Source organism: Asterias amurensis, chromosome 8, assembly GCF_032118995.1.
Source record: "Asterias amurensis chromosome 8, ASM3211899v1".
In the NCBI taxonomy this organism is placed as follows: Eukaryota; Metazoa; Echinodermata; class Asteroidea; order Forcipulatida; family Asteriidae; genus Asterias; species Asterias amurensis.
Genome location: NC_092655.1, coordinates 19,954,802 through 19,973,499, shown reverse-complemented (window position 1 = coordinate 19,973,499; position 18,698 = coordinate 19,954,802).

Here is an 18,698-nt window from a genome sequence, read left to right as displayed (position 1 = left end):
ACAATTCCTGATACTGTTCATATTGTGATAAAGTATTGGTAGGTTACTCCCTTTGAAAAAGTCAGAGAGTAGGCGGTGAGAGCCTCCATCACCAGAAAACAAATAAATATTCTGTTCGTAGCGTTTACACAAACTGTTTATAAAATTGTATGGAGCTGTTTACTGTAAATATTGTCTTGTCTGAAATGTCCATGAACACACTCATTGATGGAGGGCCACAATGACCTTAGACTTGATTCAAGTCCCTTAAACGTGTGAGGTCCGAAACACAACGCGCCAGCCGTCAAGTACCAATAGTCACATAAGACAAGTGCGCCCCCATCGTCAAACAAGCAGAACAGGTTGGGGCCCGGAAAACAATTATTTTTTGCGACGCTTGCACGGGATTGGGACTTGAGTCAAGTCTACAATGACCTTTCCCCAGGTGTTGCATCTCCCTGGCACTTCTATTGTCTAACTAATTAACGACAAGATTTCCCCTCACCCCTTCTTCTTTGATAACCGATCCATTCCAGTCTGTTTGTCGCTAGTTGCTCTGCCTCCTCACATCCTTGGACTTAATCCTTCCAGCGCTATGCTGGGCGTCCTCCCTCGTTGGCATGGTGTGATGAAACCATTAGATGTGGTCCAAACTTGACATTTTGTCATATACCAGCTCTGCATATTATTTAGTTTCTGCGTATGAATGTATGGTACCACGCCCTTGTTTGCTTCAAAATGATTGACATGATAAAGCTTCAACTTTTGTATACAAATTTTCCCATATAGTTATTTTCTTTCTTCTTTCCCTACCCCCGTATACATGCATTGTGACGGTTAAAGGAATTTGTTGTTGTTCGATGTATGTGTATCATATATTTTTCCGTGTTCCTTCTTCATACATTACTTTATTACTTTACAGTTTTATAATCATCTCTGTCTCTGTGTGTAATAGACTTAATGTCATTTTAATTCTAGTTGTAATGTTTTTCTTCAGCCTTTCAGTTTCGTTACTTTCCATGTAATACTCTCTTGCCGGTTGTCGCATGCAATTATGTCCTCTATGCAATACTATCCGTAGGACATTATTGCATGTGCAATATTGTCCGCCGGACGGTTTTGCATATGTAATCGTGTCCGCCCGGACGCTGCTGCATAATGCAATTGTGTCTGCCCGGACACATTTGCATATGCAGTTGTGTCCGCCCCCGTGCAAAACCGTCATTGCAGTAAATTAAACGCCCTTGGTCGACGGAATACGTTCGCCATTTTTTTTACAAGCTAAGTGCATGTAATGAATGACATGGGAAATGTTCGGCCGTTAGGTATTCGCTGCAATCATAAAATACGTGAATATTCATGCTGCATATACGTAGGTTCAGTGCATGCTCGCTCGTTTACGCGCACACCATACATGTACAGTCGATGTACGTCCACCGGAAGGTTTTCGCATAGCCCCGGACACGATTGCATATAGAAAAAGGGTCCGGAGCGGACAGTATTGCATAGCGGACACAATTGCATCTGACACCGACAGAGATTTGGATTAGTTTTTAAAATTAAATTAAACCATTGAATGATAAACAACGTAGGTCTGGTTGGGGTAGCCTCGTACAGGCTGGCACTCTGACAGACTGGTCCCCATGTCTACGTATGATCCTAAAATAGGATTTCAGGCGACGTTTGGTCAGTACATCATTCGTATCTCCTCGCCTGGTTGTGTATTACTCACTCTATCTTAAAGCCTGAAAGGGACTTTCTGAAAGGAATATCAATTCATAACTTCATCTTCCCTGAGTTTTAACGTCTTATTCGTCTCTCATACGTATTATGTGTTTTTAAAGGCACTTGACACTTTAGGTAATTACCCATAAAAACATTGTGAGAAACGACTCCCTCTGAAGTAACGTACCGTTTTTGAGAAAGAGGTTATTTCTCACTCAAATATTTTAATATTGAAAGAGATTCAAATATTTTAGTGAGAAATAACCTCTTTCTCAAAAACTATACGTTACTTCAGAGGGAGTCATTTCTCAAAATGTTTTATCGATCAGCCCTGCATTCTTTCTCAGACATTCTGACAGCAACAATGGTGTTTTTCTTATATTATCCTCTGGCAATTTTTAAGACAATCGAATCCGAATTTTTACACATTTTGTTATTTTTGCATAATGTTGGGATACTGGTTGTTGACAAATTTTACCAAACGTGTCCAGTGTATAATGGCAACGTGAGGACACCGTAGCGTGGAAACTTAGCGCCACTTTGTCTGTGAGCGTTTTACAAACAATCCACAATAATCGCCACTCTTAGTGTTGCACTTATACAAAGTTGGCCTTAAAAGGCGATTTTAATAGGCGATTATTATTATTTATAGATGTCTTCGTGGGCAGCTTTGTCTCGTAAATGATTTATTAGTTTTAATTACTTGTTTGACGCTCAAGGGCGCATCACGCTCAAGGGCGCATCACAAATTAACCATGATTGGTTTGAGAATTATTTTTAAATATTCTTTTTGCTACACTCAAAAAGTGTTATTTTATTTGTTGAGTATACCTATCACTTTGTGAAGGTGACATAACCCCCAGAGGTAGTGACTTGTTTAGCATCAGTGAAAGTTTTACTTTACCTTTAGTCTTATTGTTCAAGTCTTGGTTCGAGCTGTTGAAAAGGTGTGTGGTTGTAGGATTTAACGGTGTTGGTTTTGGGGTTGTCTAGTCCCTGTCCTCACACGTGTTATTAGTTTGCCCTACGGTTTGGCAGCGATGGAGGGGCCATACTGTAACCGTAACCGTAACGCCCTCACCGTAACGCCCTCAACTAGTTAGAGAACGACCTCTTGTTACTTGACATGAATAATGCATTAGCTTACTGCTGACCAATCAGAATGTTTTAATGTGACTGGTCCCCTGTCTTTATCCGCAAGAATAAATGCAGATGTGCTTAATAATCAGAACCAGCGATTTATTTGGATACAGTTATTTCATTGAATAAATGTGAAATGTAAATGTGACTCGTGTGTAACGTCAGATCTTCAGGCTATAGTAATAGAACAATAATTAGGGGGCGCACTTCACATTGACCGATTGATTTCTCAAACTTTTACAATCGAAAGCTGCTGTACTTCTTTTACCAATAGTTTGTTTTGTCACTAATTTTAAGAGCGGCACCAAACGTATCTTTACTAACTTATTGCCTAACTATTCAACGTGTTAATTATTCATAGCGTGTTTCATCAAGGGCGAGTCTAATTGGCTTGTCATTATAATTAAGCCATGCATCGTTTGATATCACACAAAAAAGCAATATTATCTTTTTAGTATTTTGTTGAGTATGACAAATTACGCCTCTCCGCTTTCCGCTGTGAGGTTTGGTATAAAAACGGAGGCTTCCGTGACTTGTCGGCAATATTTCGCATCAGTTGTTCACGAGCTGGTTCTTGGTTTATCTTTCAAAATGATGGCTGATATTGTGAGAATTGTTTGTGTCAGCTTGGTGGCTGTTGTGGTGTCGGGGTATGTTACCTGTAGTCCCCACAACCGCCGTATTTGCCATCCGGACTGGCGGAAATGGAAGGACCACTGCTACCGTTTGACGGACTCAACCAGAACGGAGCAAGCGTCGATGGTGTGCATCGAGTTGGGCGGCATGATGGCATCACCCCAAACCCAAGAGGAAAACCAGTTCTTCTTTGAGCAGATACCCGATGGTGATGATCTGCTCTATCTGCCCTGTTTTAAACACTATTCTAATAATGGAGGATGGTTTTGTACGGATCGTCCGGGATGGGTCGAGCTGTCCCCACTGTGGGCAGAAGGAGAACCCGGTGATCGTGCAGCTGAGGATTGCACGATCATGTTGACGGTGAGTGGCCTGTGGCATGCTACTGGCTGTGGTGGCCTCGACAGCAGAGCCTTGTGTAGGAGGGATGCTATCTGCTCCTCAAGGAGATCACATGATGCCGCTCTGTGGGAACGGGTGCCTCTTTGCCACATCGGGCAGAACATCGACGCATTCAGAAGCAAGACCGCCATCGGGTGTGCCTCAGCCTGCTTAAACGAGCCAAGCTGTCGCTCCTTCAACGTCTTACACAATGATACGAGCAGTGACGAGATACTGTGCCAGCTAAACACTGCATCGCTATCCGACCAAGCACGACTCAACGGCATTGGAGGTGAGCCTTCATGCAGTGCCTACAGGTACCAGCTCGACTAATTGAAAACCAGTAGGATTTGAAACTTTGCATGGTGGAAGTTCAAGTAATTGCATTAACACCGTTATAATATCTCTTTTGAGTAGTATTGGTTCCGAAAACAAGCAAAAGTGTTATGAAACAACGGCTACAAGCTACCCAATAACTTGTACTTTAGAGACCATGGAGTCTAATCACGTGGTTTATGACGTCAGTCCAACGCATGTTGATGTATAATTTAAAATTCCTGTAACATATTATATAATATTTTCCGTAACAGTTCGAATGTACTTTGCACAGCACCGTGTCAGTGACCTGAAAACACTTTAAGATAAACTAAAAGTAGCTAGACCTACTTGGAAACTGCATCATTGTTTTTCAATTGGAATATATAACATTCGATGTTTTTCGGATCGCTAGTCGCCATATCCAACGTATTCTAGATCAACCTTTCCAACATTCGCTGCTCAATTTATATATTGAAATTGGCAAAGACAGTTTTGATTTGTTCGATACTTTGTGCCTGCATTTTCGGATAAGGTCTGTTGCTCAGGATGTTACTTGGTGAAGCTCTGAAGTGACACTAGTGTCGTCATTTGACATTGTTTTTGTGACTGATTTGCTAATAAACTTCTACGATGTGCGTCTTATTATGAAGTGACTAGATTCGAACGACCCCCCAATAGATCTTTATCATGGTGCCGCCATATTGACCCCCCCATTGATAGCAATGTAACCAAACCGAGGCTGGAAGAACAAATAGTCTGGTTCCTATTTGCGAAAATGCTAATTAGCATTCATTATTGTTATTTGATACATGAGGAACATGACAGAGATTGATGAAGCATTAGAAAGGTCTATAGATGCAATCGATCAATCCATTTTTTCTGTGACAGTAGGCCTACTCTTGGAGCAAGTTCGGGTGGCGAGCCTATGTCAAATTCAAGCAATGGTCGACTATAGTCGACTACAGTAGACTATAGACTATAGTCGACTATAGTGCCTATAGTCGACTATAGTATGGAAATATTGACTGCTATGAGGGGCACAGTTAAAATTATAGCCCCAAGGTGATGTCAAAACCATGACTATGCCCGAAGCGAAGCTGAAGGCATAGTCATGGTTTTGACATCACCGAGGGCCTATAATTTCAACTGTTCCCCGAATATTAAGCAGTCAATATTACTTTTATATACCAAATAATATAGATTCTTCTAATCTGATTGGTTAAAAGATTTCATGAACTGGGCCTTGATTTTGAAATGTATAATAAAGTGTAATAACTTACCAAAATATTGCTTCGTGTTTTTCATTTCGCATTCACGGGTAAAATATACCAATCCAACACCACTGGATAACAATCCAAGTACGAGAGAATACATGCCGCCGACAGCAAAAGCACAAAGCAGCTGATAAAATACGCCGTAAAAATCTTTGAAGACTATCTAAAGCTCATTAACAACCACAAACATGAAATCAACCTGATGTTTCTGTTGACGTAGATGAAATCTTGCTTCAGCCATTTTACGTTGCGAGTTTGGCATGAACACAAACAATTAAATTTCCCACACAAACAACTACGTTGAAAGGTCGTCTGCGAATAAAGGTCACAGCTATAGTTCATGTAGTTCGCGCCGTGAAACGACGGACGTATACAACGCATCAAACCCCTGCGCGACCTACATGTAGGAATACAGTGTGTTGAGACGGATCCATTATTTTCCAGGGCGGGCATAGTCGATTGACTATGCCCCGGGCATAGTCATATGACGTCTTCTTGAAAGAAAAAGCGGGCATAGCTATTTCCATGACTCCCTTTTTAACCAATCAGATTAGAGGATTCTATATGTGAGGTATATAATCGACTATAGTGCCTGACTCGAACTTGTTGTGATGTCATCAATTGCGACCGACAAAAGTTAAGTTCGGATCATCGTTTGGTTTATCTCTGTCAATTGAATAAGGGAATCAATGTGTTTTGAAGAGGTTTTCAACTTGCGGTGAAAACCCAACCAGGCCTGGTTCTTGATAATTTTACCGAGACGAACGAGGCCTGGTTCTTGATAATTTTACCGAGATGAAGTCGAGGTAAATTATCAAGAACCAGGCCTCGGCGGGTTTTAACCACTAGTTGCAACCAATTCAACACACTACTAACGATTCCCATTCATAAATACCTTTTCGGTAAAAAAACATCAACACTTGTTGGTAAAAAAATTAAATAAATGACTAGAAATTGAGAGTTTGTGTACAAACTCAGGGTGTTCGGGTGAATGGTCAAATGAGGTCACGTTGTGTACAACATTTGTAGAACATTACAAGAGGTTTCATGTAGTGAAAGAATCTTGTACGTAGCGTTTGTGGTTCTCAAGATATGAATTTTTCAATTATTTACCGTTTATTTAACGTAATGACGTCATCAATGACGTCATCATTCCAAAAAAGTTGCGGGTTCATCTACTCATGAAGGTTCATGTTTATGATAAGTTTCAAGTTCATAGTAGTTTAACATTTTGTTCAAAATCGCACGAAGAAAGATGAGGCGAATCCCAGCGTAGTGGAATTTGAATTACGCGCGCCTTCAACGGAGTCTGCATGTGTATACACAACCCGTAATGCCCACAGCCACGCAGTGCTGTTTTGTCGTAGAGCATGGATACAATGTAGGCCTACATGAACTACACGCACACACACCCACACACCCACAATACAATAGTAGCATTCACATACATGAATGGCGATACTATCTGGTTTCTACGCGTAATGAATGGAGGTCAACACAAACGCGCGCTTTTACGACCAGAAGGCAAAATTCAACTGGCATTATGTTTGTGCAAAAGTTTGAGCAGGATAACTGATCTTCAAACTGATATTCAAATTTTGCGAATATGATATATAGTTCTTGAGATATGAACTTTTGAAATTTTGAACTTCCTGTTTCAACCGGAAGTAAAAGTCACATGAGGTCACGTTGTGCACGACTTTTGTAGCTAATTACAAGACCTTTTATATGCACCAAATATCTTGTGTGTGGCATTTGTAGTTCTCAAGATATGAACTCTCCAATTGTTAGCGTTTTTTTGAACGTAATGACGTCATCAATGACGTCATCATTCCAAAAATGTTGCTGTTTCGTCTACTCATTAAGATCAATATATATGGTAAGTTTCAGGTTCATACAAGCTTTAGTTTTTGCGAAAATCGCGCGAGAACGTTCGAGGAGAAGAACACGCAGAAAAAAAAAACAAAAAACAACTAGAAATTGAGAGTTTGTGTACAAACTCAGGGTGTTCGGGTGAATGGTCAAATGAGGTCACGTTGTGTACAACATTTGTAGAACATTACAAGAGGTTTCATGTAGTGAAAGAATCTTGTACGTAGCGTTTGTGGTTCTCAAGATATGAATTTTTCAATTATTTACCGTTTATTTAACTTAATGACGTCATCGATGATGTCATCATTCCAAAAAAAGTTTTGGTTTCGTCTGCACACTAAGGTTTATGTTCATGGTAAGTTTCAAGTTCATACAAGCGTTAGTTTTGTTCAACAAGTTCATAGTAGTTTAACATTTTGTTCAAAATCGCACGAAGAAAGATGAGGCGAATCCCAGCGTAGTGGAATTTGAATTACGCGCGCCTTCAACGGAGTCTGCATGTGTATACACAACCCGTAAAGCCCACAGCCACGCAGTGCTGTTTTGTCGTAGAGCATGGATACAATGTAGGCCTACATGAACTACACGCACACACACCCACACACCCACAATACAATAGTAGCATTCACATACATGAATGGCGATACTATCTGGTTTCTACGCGTAATGAATGGAGGTCAACACAAACGCGCGCTTTTACGACCAGAAGGCAAAATTCAACGGGCATTATGTTTGTGCAAAAGTTTGAGCAGGATAACTGATCTTCAAACTGATATTCAAATTTTGCGAATATGATATATAGTTCTTGAGATATGAACTTTTGAAATTTTGAACTTCCTGTTTCAACCGGAAGTAAAAGTCACATGAGGTCACGTTGTGCACGACTTTTGTAGCTAATTACAAGACCTTATATATGCACCAAATATCTTGTGTGTGGCATTTGTAGTTCTCAAGATATGAACTCTCCAATTTTTAGCGTTTTTTGAACGTAATGACGTCATCAATGACGTCATCATTCCAAAAATGTTGCTGTTTCGTCTACTCATTAAGATCAATATATATGGTAAGTTTCAGGTTCATACAAGCTTTAGTTTTTGCGAAAATCGCGCGAGAACGTTCGAGGAGAAGAACACGCAGAAAAACTAGAAATTGAGAGTTTGTGTACAAACTCAGGGTGTTCGGGTGAATGGTCAAATGAGGTCACGTTGTGTACAACATTTGTAGAACATTACAAGAGGTTTCATGTAGTGAAAGAATCTTGTACGTAGCGTTTGTGGTTCTCAAGATATGAATTTTTCAATTATTTACCGTTTATTTAACGTATTGACGTCATCAATGACGTCATCATTCCAAAAAAGTTGCGGGTTCATCTACTCATGAAGGTTCATGTTTATGATAAGTTTCAAGTTCATAGTAGTTTAACATTTTGTTCAAAATCGCACGAAGAAAGATGAGGTGAATCCCAGCGTAGTGGAATTTGAATTACGCGCGCCTTCAACGGAGTCTGCATGTGTATACACAACCCGTAATGCCCACAGCCACGCAGTGCTGTTTTGTCGTAGAGCATGGATACAATGTAGGCCTACATGAACTACACGCACACACACCCACACACCCACAATACAATAGTAGCATTCACATACATGAATGGCGATACTATCTGGTTTCTACGCGTAATGAATGGAGGTCAACACAAACGCGCGCTTTTACGACCAGAAGGCAAAATTCAACTTGCATTATGTTTGTGCAAAAGTTTGAGCAGGATAACTGATCTTCAAACTGATATTCAAATTTTGCGAATATGATATATAGTTCTTGAGATATGAACTTTTGAAATTTTGAACTTCCGGTTTCAACCGGAAGTAAAAGTCACATGAGGTCACGTTGTGCACGACTTTTGTAGCTAATTACAAGACCTTTTATATGCACCAAATATCTTGTGTGTGGCATTTGTAGTTCTCAAGATATGAACTCTCCAATTTTTAGCGTTTTTTTGAACGTAATGACGTCATCAATGACGTCATCATTCCAAAAATGTTGCTGTTTCGTCTCTTCATTAAGATCAACATATATGGTAAGTTTCAGGTTCATACAAGCTTTAGTTTTTGCGAAAATCGCGCGAGAACGTTCGAGGAGAAGAACACGCAGAAAAAAAAAAAAAAAAAAAAAAAAAAAAAAAAAAAAAAAAAACAGAACAATAACAATAGTTGTTCGGCTGGTGGCCGAACACCTAACTAGAAATTGAGAGTTTGTGTACAAACTCAGGGTGTTCGGGTGAATGGTCAAATGAGGTCACGTTGTGTACAACATTTGTAGAACATTACAAGAGGTTTCATGTAGTGAAAGAATCTTGTACGTAGCGTTTGTGGTTCTCAAGATATGAATTTTTCAATTATTTACCGTTTATTTAACGTAATGACGTCATCAATGACGTCATCATTCTAAAAAAGTTGCGGGTTCATCTACTCATGAAGGTTCATGTTTATGATAAGTTTCAAGTTCATAGTAGTTTAACATTTTGTTCAAAATCGCACGAAGAAAGATGAGGCGAATCCCAGCGTAGTGGAATTTGAATTACGCGCGCCTTCAACGGAGTCTGCATGTGTATACACAACCCGTAATGCCCACAGCCACGCAGTGCTGTTTTGTCGTAGAGCATGGATACAATGTAGGCCTACATGAACTACACGCACACACACCCACACACCCACAATACAATAGTAGCATTCACATACATGAATGGCGATACTATCTGGTTTCTACGCGTAATGAATGGAGGTCAACACAAACGCGCGCTTTTACGACCAGAAGGCAAAATTCAACTGGCATTATGTTTGTGCAAAAGTTTGAGCAGGATAACTGATCTTCAAACTGATATTCAAATTTTGCGAATATGATATATAGTTCTTGAGATATGAACTTTTGAAATTTTGAACTTCCGATTTCAACCGGAAGTAAAAGTCACATGAGGTCACGTTGTGCACGACTTTTGTAGCTAATTACAAGACCTTTTATATGCACCAAATATCTTGTGTGTGGCATTTGTAGTTCTCAAGATATGAACTCTCCAATTTTTAGCGTTTTTTTGAACGTAATGACGTCATCAATGACGTCATCATTCCAAAAATGTTGCTGTTTCGTCTACTCATTAAGATCAATATATATGGTAAGTTTCAGGTTCATACAAGCTTTAGTTTTTGCGAAAATCGCGCGAGAACGTTCGAGGAGAAGAACACGCAGAAAAAAAAAAAAAAAAAAAAAAAAAAAAAAAAAAAAAAAAAAACAGAACAATAACAATAGTTGTTCGGCTGGTGGCCGAACACCTAAAAAAAAAAAAAAAAAAAAAAAAAAAAAAAAAAAAAAACAGAACAATAACAATAGTTGTTCGGCTGGTGGCCGAACACCTAAAAAAACAAAAAAACAGAACAATAACAATAGTTGTTCGGCTGGTGGCCGAACACCTAAAAAAATTATAATTGTTCAATGATTTCTTTCAACACAACACCCCCTCCAGCTATGAAATGGTAAGACCCTCGGGTAAACAACTCCTTATAAGGGAATGCTGTGCGCGTGGCGCGCATCGCATGATGTGGCACAACTGTCCCGGCCGTTGCTCTCGACCAATAGGAATGAAGAAACTGTCTTATAAGCACAGGTGCAAGCTCGCGTGTCACGCCCATGTTTCAACACTTTTTACTGGTCATTAACAAAGGTTTATACACCCACGTGACGCGCTCTCCACCAATAGGAATAGCGAAACTGTCTGAGGTATTTATAAATGCTGATTTTTATAAGCAAATTTAATTATAAAAAGATGAATTAACACAAGTCACCCGTCGAAAGTTTCAGCCGAGCACATTTTCTAGTTGTTGAAAAAACAACAAAATTTGTTTTAAAAAGCTGTAATGGTATTTTGTTCTTCTTTAAAAACGACGAATTCATTCACGTGGGAATTTCAAGGGAATGTACACGTTTGGTAATTACTCAAAACAAATATTAACTTAAACACGGACTTGGTAACGAGCATTGGTGAGCTGTTGATAGTATAAAACATTGTGTCAATTTATGTCCGAATTTATGTTTTACAAGTCTCCGAACAATTTGCCTACCTTCGAAAATAACTGGAACATAAACAACGCCATTTTCACCATTGTCGAGGACAAAATTACCTGGTTTAATATAAATTAGTTTATTCCTGCGACTGCGCCAGCTTCAGTTGGTTTCTTTTTTAATTTGTTTGTATTTAGGTGTTTGTTGTACATTCAATGGAACAGCTCTTCATTTGTATATTGTTTTAAGATTGTTTTAAGCAATAAAGTTCTATTTGAAAAGTCAAAATCTTCTTCTTCGTCTTGAAGAAAATGGCGATCCCTTCTCTGCATGTCTTGGAGATTGCTGTCACTATACAGTATTTAATTGCTTTAGTCAGTGTTTTAAATGTTTTCTTTCAAAATAAAATAAAATACTATCGACATCTCCTCAGGATACTTATAGCATCCATAAAAAGTTAGAAAAAGCACAAAGGAAAGTCATTTTTTCCACATTCTAAACTCAATTATGATATGCAAGAACTGCAATCACCAAGCACCGAGTCCATGTGCGCAAACTGTAGAGGGCACTATGCAGGTTTAATGCGATGCGATATTGTAAGTGTGTACTGGTGTTTTTTTTAAACGTGCGTTGGTCGTTTTTATAACAGCACACGGCACCTACAGCTTTACGTCCCATTGCGCTGCCTCATGAAGTGGAATTTGGACATCCCTGGACTTGATCCTTCCATTCTATGGTGGGTGTCCTCCTTCGTTGGCGTGGCGTCCTCCCTCGTTGCCGTGGTGTGATGAAATCACTGGACGTGGTCCTAACTTGACATCTCTTATTACCTCTGCATATTTAGTTTCTGTTGTAAAAATGTATGCTACCACACCATGTTTTCTTAAAGGCATCTGGAAATAGATTTTTTTTCCCTTCAAACATTAGAGTATATGTTCCTGAACAATCAAATAAATTTTTGAGTAATTGTTTTTGACGATTTATATGTTTAACAAATTAAATAAAGTTGTGTGGGGGTGACATCGCCTACCCCTTTTGTGACGTCAATCGAGGAAGACTTTGCCTCGATTGAACATCGAACACACGTACGTGCAAGTACATTCAAGTCCTGGACGTGAGTTTGTACGTTTGAAAAAGTTTTTTTCTTGCATTTTCCCGGCAATGTCAACCAGGTGTATTGCTGTTGGATGCAGCAAAACAACTAAAGATGGTGTCAGTTTGCCAAGTTGTCCGGTCCGACGTCTTTTCCAGCGCTGTGCGGCAAACACTTCGAGCCGTCGTGCTTCGAGAATCCGGAATACACTACCCATTTTGACATGAAGAGAAAAGTTCTTTTCTAAAACATGACGCCATCCCAATAATTTTTCCAGCTAGTGGGGAAGTCGAAGAAGGTACCTGAAAGACGTAACGAACCTAAAGGAGCATTTGCCTAACGTGAAAAAAATCAGGTATTGTTTCAACTTTGAGGGCATGTTTTTAGCTTGCGCCAAGCTAGCCTTGCTCAAGGCAGTCGAATTATTCACTCCGAAAAAAGACCGCCGTTGTATAAAAACCCACCCGTATTCACTGTGCGTAAAACCCACCCGTATTCACTGTGCGTAACATCGCACGACACGATGCCCCCGTACACTATCCGCATGCGGAGGCCGTCAGGCCGACAGCCTTGTAGGATCTGTGTTGAAGCCACTGACCTCATTACTATAATAAGCGAAGAGTTCCCACGGTCAGCTCATTACCATAATGCCCGCGAAAGACGAGACATGTTTACCTCACACACCACCACCACGGACGCATGATAGGGTCCAAAGGTCGTGATAAGGGAAGTGCGTGATTGGACGTCAAAATGAATAATTCATTTGCCTCACATCCTGTGTTGTCTGATAGGTCTGACGAACGGTATACATATTCATGAGCTGCATACTAGCATATCCTAGAGCCCCCCCAATTTCGTCCACTATTGGAATTTTTTCAATACAACACATTAAAACGGGAAGATACAGACCCGACAAGGCTGTCGGCCTGACGGCCTCCGCATGCGGTTAGTGGTGTACGAGTGCGATGACTTGTGTGAACAGTATTCGTGCGATGTGACAGTGTGTATACGGGTGGGTCATTCGGTGTGATCGCACACACCATGCACAGGGTATACGGCGGGTGGGTTTACAGCTGCGTCTTTTCGGAGCGAATAATGCGACTGCCTCGAGCAAGGCTAGCGCCAAGCGTCACTATGCTGTGTTGGCACTGTATGCGATTCATCGCGCCTCGATTGACGTCACGAACAGCGCCCTCTCGGGTCGGGCTTTTTTTCCAATTTGTAAATAACATGGAAACTAATTTATGTAAACCTTAGTTAGTTGTTTATTCATATTCCACTCATCAAAACACATATTTTAGTGACAAAAGCTTTATTTTGACAAAATACCACTTCCAGGTGACTTTAAATGATAGACATGATAAGCTTCAACTTTTGTATACAAATTTCCCCATAGTTGTTTTTTCTTCTTTCCCGGCCGGCCCGCAACGTGCTTGTGACGGTTAATATTATTGTTGTTCGATGTAAGCCTATGCGTATTAAAAAAAATCGTCTTCATACGTTTATTACTTTTACAGTAATTTTGTATTATCATCTCTGTTTCTGTTTGTCATGGATTTAATGCTATTCAAAATCTAGTTGTAACGTTTTTCTCCAGCATTTCAATAGACTTGTGGACAAGTCGCTAATAGTCCCACGCGGTGAGATAGTCGAGTTGTGGCGGTGTATGTTATGGCGAGATCACTGCTCTTGCGCGAACTGCTTGTTGCAGACTTCTACTCCCCATTAAATGGGACCATAGTCGTTACAGCAGTAGTAGAATACCGCGGCAATCATTGAATAAATATAGGGTGCGTTCGTTTAGCTTCCCTGGGTCGACCCCGGTCTGCCCCGGTACGTTCGAACAGCTTTGACGGGCCTCACCCGGGTGAGCCCCCAGTGCCCTGCTTGTGGAGTGGGTCACTTGGGGTGACCTAAAGTGCATGACGTCACCACGAGAGGGCGAGAGTGATCGTTCGATTAGCTCTTGTCATTAGGGGCTAACCCGAGTCAAACTTTTGACTCCCATAAATGGCCGACCGTGTTAGTCGACGAGCTAAAAGAAAAACCGTGCATTTTCGAGGCATGTTTGTGTGGATCATTGTGTTCTACTTTTACAACATCTGTCTACTCATGCATATGCATTTTTATAACAGACGGTTACAAACGCTTTTCAAAGACCCTTGACTGATCCAAGGCAACGTGTTCTTTAAGTGTTTATTTCATAAATGATACATCATCATTTCCCATTTGTATATCCTTGCCTGGTTGTGTATTATTCACTCTATCTTAAGGTGTAGCCTGAAAGGGACTTTTTGAAAAAGGAAAATCCGTTCATAACTTCATCTTCCCTGAGTTGTACCGTCTTATTCGTCTCTTAAATACGTCTCATGTTTTTTAAGACACTTGCCACTTTAGGTAATTACCCACAACAACTGAACGAGCAAAGGAGAGCTGTTGATAAAACATTGTGAGAAACGACTCCCGCATAACGTATAGTTTTTGAGAAAGAGGTTTGAAAGAGATTCACATATTTTAGTGAGAAATTACCTCTTTCTCAAAAACTACACGTTACTTTAGAAGGAGTCGTTTCTTACAATGTTTTATCGATCAGCCCTACAGCCTTTCTAGGACATTGTGACAGCAACAATGGTGTGTTTTTCTTATAATTATTTTTCTCTTGCAACTTTCATGACAATTGAACCCTAATTTTTACACATTTCGTTTTTTTTTTTTGCATAATGTTAGGATACTGGTCGATGAACCCTTTTAACAAACGTGTACAGTGCAACGTGGCAACGTGAGGACACCATAGCACAGAAAAATGTAGCGCCACTTTGTCTGTTAACGTTTTACAAACAATCCCAAAATAATCGCCACGCTAAGTGTTGCACTTAAATTGGCGATTTTTATAATTTATGGAAGTCTACGTTGGCAATTTTGTCTCGTAAATGATTTATTAGTTTTAATTACTTGTTTCACACTCAAGGGCGCATCACAAAATAAACTGTAATGGGTTTGAAGTAAATATTATATTAAAATTTTGTTGACTAAACTAATCAGAAAAGTTTGTTATTTATTTGTCCGTTGGTCTGAATAAGTTACGCTTCCCTGCGTTTTTCTGTGAAGTTGATATTCCAGCAGTTATGACTTATTTATATAGCACTATAGTGAAAGTTTAACTAAAGCCACTAAAGAAATAGCTTATAAAACTCTTGTTCAACCAAAGCTTGAATATTGTAGTGCTATTTGGGATCCTCATCAACAAGTTCGCATCAACAACCTTGAAAAAGTTCAACGAAGAGCAGCCAGATTTGTCTAAAGCAAGAATCGCAAAACCAGTAGTGTAACGGATATGCTACAGAACCTCAAATGGGATACACTCCAAAGACGCCGCACCATAGCTAGACTTACTACACTATACAAAGAAACTCACTCCATAACTCCATCCAACATTAGTAATCTTCGCTGCAACCAACGGAACAGACCTACAACCCGTCAAAATCAGACCCTAAATTATAACACCATCTCATCAAACAAAGACTGCTACGTTACTCCTCGTATCAAAGAACTATACCGGAACTCACTCCCGCCAATCTGGAACTCACTCCCGCCGCAAGTTAAATCAGCCCCTGACGCTAATAGATTTAAGTCCCTCCTTGTTAATATAAAATTTGAGTAGGGAGCATGCGTGCATGAGGGTCTGCACGGTTATAGCCCAGTGGCGGCGGTTGTGCAGTAAAGACAAGACAAGACAAGACAAGACAACCTGTTCTTTTACTTTTACACTCTCGTAGCTATAGTTTAGGATGCCATGTCAATCAAATTACTGTGCAAGTTTTGGTTCTTAGTTTTGAAGATGATGACGTGGTGGTCGATATTATCGGTGTTACTTTTTGGGGTGTCAAGTTACTGTCCATACACGTGTCATTAACGTGCCCCGTCTATTGCCAGAGCGAAGGAGGGACTACTGTTCCCGTCTTAACGACCTCAATTACATCTTGTGACTCAACATGAACAATTCATTAGCTTACTACTGGCCAATCAGAAAGCTTTACCGTAGATAGACTGGTCCCCTATAGGGACATAGATCGACAAACTTGTTTTTCGGAACCAGTGATTTGATTGGATACAATCATTTCATTGGATAAACGTGCAGTGACGACAGCTTTCCATATCTGTATCTTGATTGGTCTGTATTTTGATTGGTCTGAATTGATGTGGGTGGAGCTGACAAACCTCGGACCAATCAGAACACAGATAGGGATAGCTCAGATTTCAGTCCTCTGCATGCAGTCCAATTGCACAGTACATGTATTTTCAGGGTATGTTGATATGTATAGGATTCGTGTGTGGAATGAATGATAGGTGAAATGTGATTAAAGGCAAGATTGTGACCTAGGCTAGAGCGGGCCACTTCCTGGCGTTATTCACGAGCCTCGAAATGTGACGTCAGATGTTCAGGCTATAAGAATTGAACCGTTGGAGCAATCATGTCTAAACGGCGGACGGAATAAAAGGGGGCGCACTTCACATTGACCGACTGATTGTCTCAAACTGTACACCTTCTACCACCGAAAGCTGCTGCACTTTTTACCAAAAGTATTTAGTTTGTATTGCCACTAATTTTAGGAGCGTCGCCAAACGTATACCTTTACTAATTAATAGCCTATGTATTCAAGTGTTAATTATTCATAGCGTGTTTCATCAAGGGCGAATCTAATTGGCTTGTCATTATTATTAAGCCGTGCATTGTTTGATATCATACGAAAAGGCAATTATCTTTTTAGTATTTTGTTGAGTATGACAAATTACGCCTCTCCGCTTTCCGCTGTGAAGTTTGGTATAAAAACGGAGGCTTCCGTGACTTGTCGGCAATATTTCGCATCAGTTGTTCACGAGCTGGTTCTTGGTTTATCTTTCAAGATGATGGCTGATATTGTGAGAATTGTTTGTGTCAGCTTGGTGGCTGTTGTGGTGTCAGGGTATGTTACCTGTAGTCCCCACAACTGCTGTGTTTGCCATCCGGACTGGCGCAAATGGGGGGACCACTGCTACCGTCTGACGGACTCAACCAGAAGGGAGCAAGCGTGGAAGATGTGCGACGAATTGGGCGGCATGATGGCATCACCCCGAACCCAAGAGGAAAACCAGTTCTTCTTTGAGCAGATACCCGATGGTGATGATCTGCTCTATCTGCCCTGTTTGAAACACAATGATGGAGGATGGTTTTGTACGGATCGTCCGGGATGGGTCGAGCTGTCCCCTCTGTGGGCGGAAGGAGAACCCGGTGATCGTGCAGCTGAGATTTGCACGATCATGTTGACGGTGAGTGGCCTGTGGCATGCTACTAGCTGTGATGGCTTCGACCGCAGAGCCATGTGTAGAAGGGATGCTATCTGCTCCTTCAGGAGATCACATGATGCCGCTCTGTGGGAACGGGTGCCTCTTTGCCACATCGGGCAGAACATCGACGCATTCAGAAGCAAGACCGCCATCGGGTGTGCCTCAGCCTGCTTCAGAGAGCCAAGCTGTCGCTCTTTCAACGTCTTAAACAATGATACGAGCAGTGACGAGATACTGTGCCAGCTAAACACTGCATCGCTATCCGACCAAGCACGACTCAACGGCATTGGAGGTGAGCCTTCATGCAGTGCCTACAGGTACCAGCTCGACTAATTGAAAACCAGTAGGATTTGAAACTTTGCATGGTGGAAGTTCAAGTAATTACAGTAACACCGTTATAAATATCTCTTTTGAGTAGTATTGGTTCCGAAAACAAGCAAAGGGGTTATGAAACAACGGCTACAAGCTACCCAATAACTTGTACTTTAGAGACCATGGAGTCCAATCACGTAGTTTATGACGTCAGTCCAACGCATGTTGATGTATAATTTAAAATTCCTGTAACATATTATAGAATATTTTCCGTAACAGTTCGAAGGTACTTTGCACGGCATCGTGTCAGTGACCTGAAAACACTTCAAGTTGATCTAAAAGTAGCTACTTGGAAACTGCATCACGGTTTTTCGATTGGAGTATAAACATTCGATGTTTTTTTTAGATCGCTAGTCGCCATTTCATCAAACGTATACTAGATGAACCTCACCAACATTTCGATGCTCATTTTAAATTTTGAAAACGACAAAGACAGTTCCGTTTTGTTTGAGACTCTGTGCCTGGTCTTTCGGATAATGCCTGCTGTTCAGAATATTAACTTGACTTGGGGCAGGCGAATTAACAACGTGGTG